The following is a 15000-nucleotide window of genomic DNA, read 5'->3' on the forward strand; positions in this document are numbered from 1 at the left end:
GGGTCTCTTTTTAGATCATTTTAAAGAAAAAATCAGGATAGCAAAATTCCCTTTAGATTTTGAACTCCTTTAAGATATCAAATTCACCTTTCTAATAATAGATTATAATAATCATGACCTGGAGCTGAACGATATGCATAGGTCTGTTTACGATATTTTTTTTACATCAGACATGGAAGTTCAGCGGAAGCCATGGGGTAATCCAAATATGCTCACTCAATTTTTACATTTATTTTTAATAGTGAGAAGTCCAGCCACCTTCCTTATAGATCACCTCTTGCAATCTGTTAGGCATAGAAGATCATGGTTTCTGACGATCTGTGGTCGGTTGTGGAAGAGTTTCCATTGTGTTCCCACAGGTTCATAAGTTGATGGAATCCTCTCCCTCTCAGGCTCCCAACATTTTACCAAATTAGCCTAATATTCTCAGTGAGGTTCATGTCTGTATCCTTACTTGGCCAGTCAAGCAACTGCAGATCCCCTCGACTTGAAAAACCATTCCTGGACTATTCTGGCCGTATGGATGGGGCAGCGGTCGTGAATGAAAAAGACAAGAGCAGGTGGGGAGGAATAATTCCGCTGTTGAAGTAAAAGAAGTTAGAAATTCTGAAGAATTTCAATGTATTTTTCAACCAGTGAACCTCCACTCAATCCTTGTGATATCATCCATACAATGTAAGAAGATCCAGCCCCACACGTTTACTGTGACATGCCATTCATGGTCACCTCGCAAATATTTCTTCTGTAGTATCTGAAGGGAAACAAATCTTATTTTTAACAATTTACGCTTTGCTTTTCGTAATAAGGAAAATATTGCTATATCGTTTGGGGAAATAAAATGCTAAGTAAGAACCCTTGCAATAAGTTAAGAATGTTTATTCATCTGCAAGGATCAGTACTTATAATAGCATTAAGTTGATCTGCAACGGTCCCGTTACGATATGATATTCTTTGATTCATTAAACAGGCTGTACTCTATAAGTTTGCCTACGTGATTATTCATACATTAATAATGCATTTGCTTAATGCCTGAAAGCTGGCCATAGTAGAATTAATGGCGGGTTTTCAATGAAGAATTTTTATTTTCACACTTCTCGTGGCAAAATAATTCAGTTAGCTGAAAATACATGGTTATTGACAAAATGATTATCTTTTGATTATAATATTACCCTTGCTTATAATATTGTAGTCTGACTGTTATTAATGATTATAGAAACTCACCTTATATTACTCGGTCTTCAGTTATGTGTTCTGCCTGTGACTTCTAGTAAAAGACCTTTCGTCACTGCATACGACTCGAGACCAAAATTCCATATCCTCCATCACAAACTGTTGACCAAAGGCAAGCCTATCAGCACGATGCCGTTCGGTGAGAAATTCCTCTTGGCAGGAATTCTATGAGGTATTCCCACCTCATGCAGACGTCTTCGCACCGTCATAGCCGAAACATTTAATGCCAGACGTTCACGAATAGCAATAGTAGGTGGTAAAAGGATCTCTTATGCTGCTCGTTGAATGTCGTCGTTATTATAAGGGTGGTCATTCGTGGAGGATGGTCTTCGAACTGAAATACGTAATTAACATGCAGATACCTAGATAATCAGGATTAATTAAAGCTTGTTTACTTATGAAACGCTATTTGGTATTCTGGAAGTAAAGAGAAAGAATCACTATTAGAGTTCAACAGGACCAAGGCAACTGTAATTTAGGTTTCATAATTTCACGGGTTATAAGGTTTATAGTTTTAAAAAATTAATAAATAATGAAATAAATAAATGCTATCCAAGTCGGTCAATTTCCCAGTCTATGCTTGCCTCCTTTTCCATTTATTTACTGTTGTAGGGGAGACGTCAAGACGCTGTGGAACAGCACCTATTGAAAGCCCACTTTCTCGTAGACGACCATCTGCGCCCGGAGAACAATATGTTGCTGTTCATTTGAAGACTATAACGAATACTACTAGCAGAGGACAGAAGCCCTATTAAAATTTATACAACACCTCATCTCTAGCCATGATTGGGCGACAAACTTGTTAGCGTGTAATAGAGGTGCTGTAGCAGTGATATCGTTATCAACGAACAAAGTGATATATTAATCACACGATTACTGGGACTGATTGATTGATTGGCTGTTACTGCCATTGCAACATCTCAGGTCATTACTGTCCATTGTTAATTGTCTGTTTGTAACACTGTTCACTAAAGGTGGTGCTTTTCCTCTCTTAACGTGAATTCCACTAATCAGTTTTCGAGCTGTTTTAGTGTATAAGAGGTTGGAGGAGGCAAACTTGTAATAATAAGTATTAATCCTCATAGATGAATAAACATTATCCTAATGCAGGGGTTGTTACTTAGCATTACATTTCCCCAAACGATATATCATTATTTTCCCTTTTACGGAAAGCAACGCGTGAATTGTAAAAAATTGAGATTGTTTTCCTTCAGATACCACCGAGGAAACATTTACGAAGTGGCCAGGAGTGGCTTGTAACCGTAAACGTGTGGGCCTGGATTTCCTTACATGGTATATGTGATATCACCAAGACTGAAGGGTTTCACCAGTGAAAAATACGTTAAAGTTCTTCAGGATTTCTTCATCCCTTCACTTCACCAGCGGAATTATCCCTTTCCACCTAGTCCTGTCATTTTCATTCATGACGGCTGCCCCATCCATACGGCCAGAATAGTCCAGGAATGGTTTCAAGGTCGAGAGGATTTGAATTGGTTGCCTGGCCAAATAAGGGTGCAAAACCCACATAGATCCCGAGAAAGATAAAGTTAATTTATTAAAGATTGAACAATTCACAGGTGCCCCGAGAGAAGCCGAAGTGTAGTGGAAAAATCACTGAATTTCTAATCAGTTTTCTCTCCCCTGTATGCATAAATTTTTATTTTATTTTTGTTCCTATTTTTATGCTCATCCATTTCGTATGAAGTAGCTACTGTCGCATATCTTATGTAATATAAGCTGGTTAGGGGTAATTACGTTTGCTTTATGTCTATTACAATTAGAATCATAATTACCTGACCTGTTATCGAATTACAATTACAACTTCAATAATACTGAAATACAAAACTTAAATATTGGAAAAAAATTTCACAAAACTTTTTGCACAAAAAAAGGAAATAAATGGAATAAATTTTTTTTTTAGAATTGGTAGCTGGCTTGTTAAGATTCTCCCTTAATAATATAATAAATAAATTTGGTTAAGATGAGTTCTCGAAAAGTAAGAGGGCTGCTCTAGGATAATTTCAAATAAAGTACTTTATTATTTGAACTTTTCAGTTACAATTACAATTACCATTAAGTATAAATAAAAAACAACCGTAATTACAGTTAATTTCAAAATGTATAATTAAAAAAATTTCAGATAAAAGGTAATGTTTATTTGTAATTGGTAAAAGCTCTCTTACTGTGGGTTTCACAGACAGTGCAGTCAGTGTTTTGGTCAATAAACACTGTAATGAAGACTGGTATCAGTACAAGATTTTGCTATAATTTTCGTCGGTATAATCAAGGCTTTAACTCAAATGAATGTCCGTCAGGTAAAATGCTCAATTTTTGTTATTTGTAACACATAGAGCAACTGTAACCAGTTACCTATTCAAACCAATCTGTAAGGCAATTGGCGGCTCTCTGTTTGCTAAAAAAAAAAAAAAAAAAAAAATAAAAAAAAAAAAAAATAAAAAAAAAAAGTTTGAAAAGTTGCGTGACAAACTGATTTATGCTACCATGCCGACAGTTATGTTGCTAGGCGGCCATCTTTTCCCCCTTTCTTCACCTTCATATACAAGCATATGGCTGATGCCCTTTCCAAATGAAGATTGCGAAGGAGGTAACCAAACACAAGTATAACAGTAGCTTTACCATCAATCACAGTATCTATCGTTCTACTACTCCACCATACATGCAGATATCTCACTCTAATTATTATAATCATTTACTCCTTACCCAAGTCAATAGTCACTAAAGAAAGAAAAAAACAATTTGACCTTAAGATAAAAATAGTAATAGCTGCTACTACTGCTGCTGCTGCTAAGAATAATAGTAAAAAACTAAAAAAATGCTATATTACTGGTTATTATTATTATTAATTAATTAATATTGTTCCCTTGTTTTCAACGTAGACCAAAAGAATATATCCATGCCTAAGGTAAGGTAGTACGGTACGGAATTTTGCACATTTTTTCCGTACCTGAATTATACCGTGCCGTACTTTGGTAAAATTGTCGTTGCGTAATTCCGTACCGTACACATGAGCTAAATATCAACCGTGCCGTACCGTACCGTAATGCCAGCCTTGCTGGTAGGTAATAACCGAGTGAATCGTTAGATATAAACAATATTGTAAATTATTATTATTAGATTAGATAGATGGATAGATAAAAAAATCGTACAAAGTATACTTAAACTGAAGTAACAATCAGAGAGAGAGAGAGAGAGAGAGAGAGAGAGAGAAGGGAGGGGGAGGAGAGTGAGGGTGGAAGGAAGAGGAAGGGGGTGGAAGGGGGGGGGGGGGAGGGGGGGTGGGGGAGGGTAGAGGGTACCTAGGCGAATTTTTTTCTTTATTACTGTTTTGTGTTCATATCCATTTCTGGCTAATCGAGCCTTTTGCCTCTTCGTACAGGACAAGTGTCTATTCTTTATAATTTGTGATTCATGATACTCATAAATTACGGTACTGGTGTAGTACACTATAGCAAAATCTCGTACTTATACGAATCTTAGTTACAGAGAAATAGGTTAGAGAATCGCGAACTCTTTTACCGAGCTCATTTTACGAAGCAGTGGTCAACGAGTATTCAGTTCTCAATGTAATTATTAACAGGAACAATAATTATGTGAGCATATAATTTAAAACAGTAGTATCTTTATTTCATACCATGGTGATTATGATCCCTATTGGCTAATCCTACAATCAAGGAACGATATAATGATATATGAATCATGGTATTGTTTTACTCGACTCGAAACAGAGGTTGAATCCCAACGGAGGTGAGGTCGTCAGCAGATTTTTAAATGGGTCAGACTTCATAACCATTCACAATGAATCGAAGGGACACAAAATCTGGCGCTGCGAGGACGAATTGTCACTTTACGCGACAAGGTTTCTCGATACGAGCCATTGCACGTGATGTTGGTGTGTCCCCCCCACCACGGTACAGTTGTGGAAAGAAGGTGGGAGGAGAGTGGGAACTTGAACGACTTGCGTAAGTTGTTAATGCTGAATGATGGTGGATATGTTACATTGTTCATGGTTATTTAATCTTGCTTATTTAATAGGAAGTTTCTTTCTTAAATGTATTTTGTCTCGCTATTATAATTTTGGTTAGACTACAGATATCCCACAGCCATTCCAACACCGCAGTAATATTTCAGGTGCACCTCCATCCAATTCCACACCGGTGGGTGGTTGGCCTTACCGACCCTCGACCATGAACAAAGTTAGATAGTCGATTGAGTTGAGTCTCGGTAAAATTAAGCCTATAAGAGCATTTATTTGTGCCTACCCCGTCACAGTCATTGTGTGTCTTTTGATAGCTATAGTTTATTTATTAAATGTCATTTTCAGTGATGGCTCTGGGAATGATTTACAGTTTTAATAACCACCCAATCAAATTGAGAATATTATGGATATATGTAATCTCGTTCTATTTGATATGCTTTTGAAACCAAAAACATACAGCCATGTTTACCAAATTATGATCAATCCATAGAGTACAAAATTTCGAAGAATCTAGAATTGATTGTGATGTTATATAAATTATAAGTTGACAATTTAAGATAATATGTTCTCTTAGCATAGGCCAGGGGGTCCACGGAAAACCACCCCAGCTGAGGATGACGCCATTATCAGGGCGGCTCGAGAGCAACCCTTAACCAACACCGAGGCCATTCTTGAAGACCTTGGATTAGAAGTGTCATCGATGACAGTACGACACAGACTCCACGCTGCTGGGATTCATCACAGACTCCACCGACGAAGGAGCTCTTAACGGAGCGACATAAGGCGAACGGAAGGCTTGATTTTGCCCAACGTCATGCTGATAAGGGTTTGGACTTTTGGGGCAGGGTCATCTTTACTAACGAGAAGTGTTTCTCGTCCACAGCATGGGAAGCTGCATTGTTGGCGAACAACTAGAACTCGGTATGATAAGGAAATCCTTACTTGCATCAATTTATCAATTGCATTCTTCTTTATATATAATTATTAATCTTCAGATTTTGTTCCACGGAAGTGGACTGTCAAAATATACATAGGGAGTTAACATAAATAAGAGTGCTATTTCTGAGATAAATATTAGGTACGAGACAGTGGCATCATTTGCTCTTTTTCCTCAAATATAATATATTAAATAAATAATTGCACAATAGAAAGCTTTCAGTGTGGTTCATCACTGAGAATTTAATTCTTCAAAGGTATACATATATATATATGATTTATATACACCCCCATTTTTTTCTCTGATTCAGATATGAACCCCGTAACATCGTTGAGGTGGTTCGATCTGGCCATGTCCCCTGCACAACGTTTGGGGCTGGCGTGTGTCTGCATGGTATGGGTGATGTGTTCCGTATCGAGGGACGATTTACAGCAAGCTAAGTATGTTGAGCTGCTGTAAAACCTCTTTCTTGCCTTCGTTACGAGAAATGAATATTCCCTTCCCACCAGGGCCCATCCTGTTCACACTGCTCACGTTGTTCAAGAGTGGTTTGCCAGACAGGATAACCTGCTTCTTCTTGAATGGCCGAGCAAAGGAGCAGATATGAATGTGATTGAACACGTGTGGGCCCAGATGTGAACACATGGAAAATGGAACATGAGAGACAACACAGCAACTCATGGCTCACATCAACTCTCGGTGGAAAATTTGTAGACGGAGACCGCAGCAAATTTTCAACCTTGTTCATTCGATGCCCGACAGATTGAGGGAAGTGACTGAGAGAGAGGGTGGATGGTCAAGGTATTCGATTGTATAATATAAATGTTATATTTTGTAATAGGACCTAACTATGTTCTAACTTTGTTCTCACTAGTTATTTGATTATATGTTTTAATAAACATAATTTACACAAGTTTTATTATAATCATGATATTCTTGATATAATATTCGAAGTATCTGTAAAAAGAATGGCATAATGCCTCCATACGATCTTGAGAGTATTGCAGTAATCTTCCTAATCAACACCGTTTCTTGTTAACAGCATTGAATTATAGAACTGAATGACTCGCTGAGCACTGTTATCATACAGTGAGGTCGGTAACAGTATTGGCAAATTGCCTTACCTGTATACTTTGTTCTCTGTGGTGTGGCCGATACAGATATGATACTTCGCCACTTATTTTCGCTTATTAGCTTCTTGAAGTCTATTAAAATAGTTTCCAATATTTGAAATGTAATGCTTTTATATACTGATATTTGCAATGTATCTTTGGTGTGAAAACTAAGTTTATATGAAACAAGAATAAAAATGTGGTATATTTTTTGGCCGTCTTTGACGTTTCTGGTATAGGGTCATATGCTCTGTGGGACATTTTAAAAGTAACTGTCAATTCGGTAGATGATACTCTCTTTATGTCAGCCACTAAGTAAAGCCCAAATGACTTCACCTATGACCTGAGGTCAACGAAAATATATAGTCTATAATATACAGTGCACATAATTTTAGAAAAAAACAACAGTTAACCCTCAAAAGGTCAACCACGTCATATGACGTGTTGCAGAAGTCGTCCCACACATGTTGTTTACGTCATGTGACGTTCTTAAGTTTTTAATTTTGTGCGCCTTCATAGCTTATTGTATCGATATTGGTTCTGTACTACTTAGTGCCTTATTAGAGGTCTTGCTGGCCGTTTTGAACTGCTCGTCTTCCATTTGTATGAACTGTGCGGGGTGGGGGGGGGGGGGGGGTAAGGGTGGACCTAGGAGGAGGGTTGTCTAGAAACGTCAAACCAGCTAATCCTGTGTGGCAAAGGATTGGTGGCGATAATTTTTTTGCCGCACACCTTCGATTTTGATGGTAGTATATCAGGAATAAAGTTTTTTTTATTATTTTTAATAATTCTATAATGGAACTGAATGTAGAGATCCAATCGTTAATTTCATGTTATGAAATGGGGTAATATATCAAGCGAACACTCAAGGGAACAAGAGTTTGACATTACAGTGTATCAGATGAAAAATTTCTTTACTTTGGTTATGCTTATGGGTATTGTCAGGAAGGGCAATCTTCGATATTATTGGGTCACTGATCCTCTCCTGAATAACACTAATGACATATCAGAACTGCATACTGAGCGCAGGGGTTTTTCTTATCACTAAGTTCGCTAGTATAGCTGAGAGAGAGATGTATTTAAGTTAGCTAGTATAAGAGAGAGAGAGAGAGAGAGAAACGCACTGCACCAATGCTGTAAAACATGGCTTACGTGATAAGGTTAACTATCCTGTTATGATGTTCGTGATTTTCGGCTATACCAATATAACTTTAACATGTTGATCAATTTTAAGTATTGTGTAATGAATATGGGCCGATATATAATAATAGACACGGTTGTAAGATAACATCTTGGCCGAAAGTTAAATGGAACCTTAATAAACAAACTTATATTACCAGTGAGACAACAATCTTCATTACAACGATATAAACTGCTCAGATTTTTTTTACTCCGTGTGTGTGTCTTTCTCCAACCATTCCTAATAACTAACTCCGCCCACCAAACGAACTCCAGAACTTATTGGTGGAACTCTTGTTAGCAGAGGAGGGGTTCTTCCCCCATCCCCCTCAGTAAACACTGTTACCATGTAATTTTTCGAAGTCCCGCAAGACGGTGTACCAGGGAAACCTGTGTCCAACTGTACACACATATATGAATTTTTATCACATCACCGTGATTCATAAACATTCCATCGAGCTATAAGTGTCCTTTAATATCCACTTAGCTCTACCTAATGTAATTAATATATTTTCATATATGTTAACCGAAGGGGAATTTCTTAGTTGATAATAATTTCGTCCTTTCGTGGGTTCGAACCAGCGCCCAGAGAGCTGAGGAGAAATCAAGATTCCAGTGATGTTATCGACTCGGCCGAGGAGAGAGAGAGAGAGAGAGAGAGAGAGAGAGAGAGAGAGAGAGAGAGAGAGACCTCCTGCCTGAATAGATGCTGCCATTATCGATGAGATGAATATTTCGAAGAATTGCCGAGTTAGATGGCCTAGCAAGAGTCAGACCTGAATGGTCATACATGAAAAAAAATTGTTCAAATTTATTCATGTTTGAAGAAATGATATTGAGGTGTTATAAAAAAGATAACTCTGGGGCTGTAGAAACTAAAGTATGTAGAAATACATGGAATCCAGGCGAAATGTTCCAGCAATTCTGGATGACAACGTTCTCCCTAAGAAATGGGTAAGAGAAATAATCGTTTTTTCTGTATTAAGAGAAAAGAAATTAGAGGTCACTGCAGGAACTTTAGAGGCACAGCATTGCCTAGTTTATATAAGAAGGACTTTCCTTCCGATAGGACAAAAAATAACTAGTGGGGTTATTTTCAGAGAGTTTTGTGCTCATTTGAGAGTTACGGAGCAAATTCATAACATATATGGTTGTACTTATTTCTTTGGCAAGTTTTCTATCTAGGACTAACTGCATTGCAAATTTTTACGGTTTGTTTTCCCAATAACTCCGAGGCCTATTACAATAACAAATTACTATTTCTATCAAAATTACGTCTCCTCAGTGATACTGCCTGCACATTTTGCACCACTAACTTTGAATCTTCAGAATTGATTCTGTTAACTGCAAAGGAAACTTTTTCTTTATTACAGCTAAGAATACTTACTGCTTCTCGAAAGTACTAACTCAGACTCAGAAATTTATTTTATGCAGGTGTTCGTGGGGTAATTTAATTTTGCAAAAGTATTTTAGCACAATGGTGCTGACCATCCTACATTATACCGACATATTGGATACAATCTGTTTTATTTTTCTTAAGTATATTGCAAGTTTTATATGTATTGTCAAGTAATTATTTTAAGGACAGAGCAAATAACGACTTTCTACTCTAACGTGAAGAGTTGTCAGTTAATTCATATACTGATAAGCTGGCAAGTATTTAGTGCGAACACCGACCCACTTGGTCTGAATTTCACGAACCGAACAAAACTAAGTGTAATATTCGTTTTTACAGTAAGATTAAAAAGTGCCTCGAAATACATTATCATAGGGTCTTTAATACTTTTTTATTCTTAGTCGATCACCACACGCGTGTTACGAAAGGTCAGTTGAGAAACAATACAATTAGATGCCGTTTTCACCTGAATCAAATTTTTCAATTATGAATAATATTGCATTCTAGATTAAAACTTATTTTTTTTTTTTTATGCTGTGGTTTTTTTTTTTTTTATGCTGTAAACTTCAATATGTATGACTGACAGCGTTCCATATCATCACAAAAGGGTTTTTCAATCAATCAAAAAATTATTTTCACTGCAAATGCAAGATAAGACCATCTCAAATACACAACTAAGATAATTCTATAAATATATAAATATCAAATATTTAACATTTAAAGCTCATTAACTTCAACTTCCGAGTTGTTCTAAATAATAACGTATACGTCCAAAGGAGGCGACACAAATAAATAACAATGAGAAATTTAAAAAATAGGAAAGAGGAGTCTGGAGGCCGTTGTTACAACCTCTGTTTACGTAATCAAGTTCAATAACTATATCTCCGCACACACGCTCCAAAAAGAGGGACTAAAACGCAAAGCAAAATTCTGTCCTACTCTACTCTTTTACCTGAAAACAAAAAAAACAGGCTACTGGAAAACAGTAAAAAAATGGAGACCCCTCGAAATGGGACTCGGACTCTTAGTTGTTGGTCTGTAGGATAGAGGAGGAGGAGGAGGAGGAGGAGGAGGAGGAGGAGGAGGACAACCTCATCGTAAACGAGTGAAACGATACGGACCATCGCAGGTGCACCACTTAATTTACTGTCTGCAAAGAGAGACGAAAACAAAGAGAAAAAAGAAGGGGTTCTGGGGAAGTTCTGTGGAAATCTGTCTTTCTGTTGTGTTCGTCTGTTTGGTTGTTATATTTGCTTCTTTTTTATTTTGCTTTTTTACTTTTTTGACATTTTATTAATGCCTCTTTTTTCTGCCTAATAGGAAACCCTGCGCTGTATTCTTGGTATTTCTGATTTTTTTTTCTTTTCATCAAGGGATGAGACAGAAGTGCAGGCATACACACAAACAATAAAATAATTCCGTGGATAGCGGAGTCGAATAAGAAATACTTGAGGAAACATTTGTATTGAGACTAAAGACGAAAGTCACTGAAGCATGACAAATAACTGAAGGGAATGAATGAAAATTGTAGTAAGTGGACCGAGAGAGCTTGTCATTTCTTTGTAAGTTCGCTGCTGACATCATTTTTTATCTTTCTTCTTGCACTTTCTTCTTCTTCCCGACTTTCCATCGCTTTTTTTTACCTCTTCGATTTACTCACATTTTTCCCCAACCCTTTTTGCTTTTTACTTGCGTTCTTTAAAAGTGCTTGTAGATAAAGACTGAGCAGTCCTGCATCACATTGTAGTGACATCAAAGGAACTATACCCACTGAAGTCGGAATTACATTATTTGGAAAAATTATACAATTTCACGGAGAGGAAATCCTTTATAATACTCTCTCTCTCTCTCTCTCTCTCTCCTCCTTCTCTCTCTTCTTCCTCTCTCTATATATATATATATATATATATATATATATATATATATATATATATATATATATCTATATACATACATCTACAGTGTTAAAGGTGGAGCAGGAAGTGGCTTTGACATCTACCATCTACTTCGCACAGCACACTTGAAGAGTCAGTGGTAAAAGTCTCAACGGGGCTCGTGGCCCACTTCATGAGAACAATGAAATAAGGCAAAGGTGAAGACGAGCCGACATTTGTGGAAGCAAACCCCAGGGAAATATATGAATGGCGGAATTTTATAAAAACCCTTAATATCACGCGACTTTAGGGGCCTTGACGATGATGGTACATACATACATAGTACATACACACTCATAGACATTCAAATTATATATTATATATAATATATTTATATATATATATATATGTGTGTGTGTGTGTGTGTGTGTATATATATATATATATATATATATATATATATATATATATATATATATATATATACATAGTATATATCATGTATATGTATATATATATATATATAATATATATATATATATATATATATATATGTATATAAAGGAATGTATAAAAGAAGCACCAAGTCTGACAGACACACACAGGTCATAATTATTTGAGCGATGAAAGCCTCGTTAGCAACGGATGTTTGACAATGTTACATGTTCCACTTCGAAGAGAAACAACGAGGGCCAAGTCACAAGATTACAAAACACAAGAGAAACATGATGAGAAATAAATTATATCGCATAACCAAATTTTTTCAAGTCGACAGACAGAAACATTATGCAACTTCATAAGATTAGTTTTCATGTTTTATGATATACTTTTAATGCATGGCATGTATGGTGAAGCTCGTGAGTGTCTTAGCTTCGGAGGGTTACTACAGACTTATTTATTTTCCCAAATGAATTAAATCAACGCAGAAACAGATAGATAGGCTGTATGGCTCAGCAGGTTACGCGTATTCTAAGCTTGGAGTGAATTAACAAGTCTCGTTGTTGAAAAGGATCAGATCAGGTGTAAGATTTTACTGAAACACACACAAAACATGGGTACACGTGCATCTTCCATTACTAGTGTAGTGAATTATCTGAAAAATGTGTGTGTCAGTCTCCTCTCAGCACCTGTCGAGAAAACATTATTATGCTCCATTCTCTTTCTTACTGAGAACCTGAATCAAATACAGAAGATATAAGTGTTTACTCAACTTCTTGTTAGGCATTGTATATTTTAAGAGCCCAACTATCTATCTATCTATCTATCTATCTATCTATCTATCTATATAATAGTAATATATATTATATATATATATATAGATAGATAGATAGATAGATAGATAGATAGATAGATAGATAGAATAGATAGCATAGATAGATAGATAGATGGGCTCTTAAATATACAATGCCTAACAAGAAGTTGAGTAAACACTTATATCTTCTGTATTTGATTGAGGTTCTCAGTGAAGAGGTTTTGCTGTTCACATTCTGTCGAAAAATAGTGTTGTAAGTATTGACATGCCGAGTTTTGGGACTAAGCGTATTGCTAATCTTTGTGGTATCCAGTAATCTTTTTCTTTATCAGTCTCCTTCATTGGCAATTCTTCAGTTGTTTCTTTACTTTCTTTTTCTTGCACCAGATTATCGTAAACCAATGATGGACTTCTCTTTTCACGAGTCTTAGTTCCTTTGCCTTCTATGTAGTTGGTTATCTAATTTCTCTCTCTCTCTCTCTCTCTCTCTCTCTCTCGCTCTCTCTCTCTCTCTCTCCTCTCTCTCTCTCCTCTCTAAAAAAAAAATCTCTAAAAAAAAAAAAAAAAAAACCCTTAAAAAAGTAAAAAAAAAAAAAAAAAAAAAAAAAAAAAAAAAGTATTATAAAGGTTTTCCTCTTCGTGAAATTGTATAATTTTTCCAAATAATGTAATTCCGACTTCAGTGGGTAGAGTTCCTTTGATGTCACTACAATGTGATGCAGGATCGCTCAGTCTTTATCTACAAGCACTTTTAAAGAACGCAAGTAAAAAGCAAAAAGGGTTGGAGAAAAATGTGAGAAAAACTCGAAGGGGGTAAAAAAAAAGCGATGGAAATCCGGGAAGAAGAAGAAAGGGCAAGAAGGAAAAATAAAAAATGATGTCAGCTACTCTTGGTCCAGTTACTACTAATTTTCATTCATTCCCTTTCAGTTATTTGTCATGCTTCAGTGACTTTCGTCTTTAGTCTCAATACAAATGTTTCCTCAAGTATTTCTTATTCGACTCCGCTATCCACGGAATTATTTTATTGTTTGTGTGTATGCCTGCACTTCTGTCTCATCCCTTGATGAAAAGAAAAAAAAACAAAAAATCGAAATACCAAGAATACAGCGCAGGGTTTGCCTATTAGGCAGAAAAGAGGCATTAATAAAATGTCAAAAAAGTAAAAAAGCAAAATAAGAAGCAAATATAACAACCAAACAGACGAACACAACAGAAAGACAGATTTCACAGAACTTCCCCTTTTTCTCTTTGTTTTCGTCTCTCTTTGCAGACAGTAAATTAAGTGGGGTGCACCTGCGGATGGTCGTATCGTTTCACTCGTTACGATGAGGTTTGTTCCTCCTCCTCCTCCTCTCCTCCTCCTCCTCCTCCTCCTCCTCTATCCTACAGACCAACAACTAAGAGTCCGAGTCCCATTTCCGAGGGGTCTCCATTTTTTTACTGTTTTCCAGTAGCCTTTTTTTGTTTTCAGGTAAAAGAGTAAGAGTAGACAGAATTTTGCTTTGCGTTTTAGTCCCTCTTTTTGGAGCGTGTGTGCGAGATATAGTTATTGAACTTGATTACGTAAACAGAGGTGTAACAACGGCCTCCAGACTCCTCTTTCCTATTTTTTAAATTTCTCATTGTTATTTATTTGTGTCGCCTCCTTTGGACGTATACGTTATTATTTAGAACAACTCGGAAGTTGAAGTTAATGAGCTTTAAATGTTAAATATTTGATATTTATATATTTTTATAGAATTATCTAGTTGTGTATTTGAGATGGTCTTATCTTGCATTTGCAGTGAAAATAATTTTTTGATTGATTGAAAAACCCTTTTGTGATGATATGGAACGCTGTCAGTCATACATATTGAATTTACAGCATAAAAAAACCACAGCATAAAAAAATAAGTTTAATCTAGAATGCAATATTATTCATAATTGAAAAATTTGATTCAGGTGAAAACGGCAATCTAATTGTATTGTTTTCTCAACTGACCTTTCGTAACCACGCGTGTGATGATCGACTAAGAATAAA

This window comes from Macrobrachium nipponense, chromosome 24, assembly GCF_015104395.2.
Source record: "Macrobrachium nipponense isolate FS-2020 chromosome 24, ASM1510439v2, whole genome shotgun sequence".
Taxonomy (NCBI): domain Eukaryota; kingdom Metazoa; phylum Arthropoda; class Malacostraca; order Decapoda; family Palaemonidae; genus Macrobrachium; species Macrobrachium nipponense.